We start from the raw sequence: 774 nt of genomic DNA, 5'->3' as shown, positions 1-774 counted from the left end.
ATGTTCACGTCTTTACTACACATAACAAAAGTGTCTATAGTAGAAAGATTTAACCATACTCTTAAAAATAGAACCTAGCACTAGTTTACTCATTGTGAAACATACATGTATATCACTACATTGAAAAATCTAGTCAGTGCCTATAATCGATCATATCATCACAGTATTAAAATTAGACTAATGGACATTAATCACTCTAACCAGTCGGTGGTGTGAAAAACACTTTACAAAACACCCACAACAGTAAAATTTCGATTCAGTGTTGGCAATCAAGTATGTATTAGTAAAGTCAAGCATCAATTTAATAAATGTTATATGTATTTATGGACAGGCAAAATCTTTACGATTTACAAGAGATTAGAGAGAGAAGTTTGCGACTGTATGAACTGCTAGACTGTCTTAGAGAAAAGTTAAATGAAACATTTTACAAATCAAATTACACTACATTATCAAGTCCCCCAACGACGTCTTCACTGTGGAAGAAATATTACATGAATGAGGAAAGAGTAAAAAGAAACAATATTTCGTAAAATGGAAAAGATATCCTGATAAACTTAATAGCTGTTATAATAACCTGCTGTTATAAAATGATAAGTATAACTCGTTATTTAGCATGGATCAACTGTATGTGAGATTATCTGTAACAGTTCTATCAACTATTTTGCTAACTATACTCTGACAAAGTATGCCACTCATCTTCTGAGATTTATCATCCCCGTGGTTAGTGGCTGAACTATGTATCCACATAGCTGGCATAATGTGCTTGATGGTACA

The sequence above is a fragment of the Limulus polyphemus genome, unplaced genomic scaffold, assembly GCF_000517525.1.
Source record: "Limulus polyphemus unplaced genomic scaffold, Limulus_polyphemus-2.1.2 Scaffold3348, whole genome shotgun sequence".
Classification (NCBI taxonomy): domain Eukaryota; kingdom Metazoa; phylum Arthropoda; class Merostomata; order Xiphosura; family Limulidae; genus Limulus; species Limulus polyphemus.
This window is presented reverse-complemented; position numbering follows the sequence as displayed.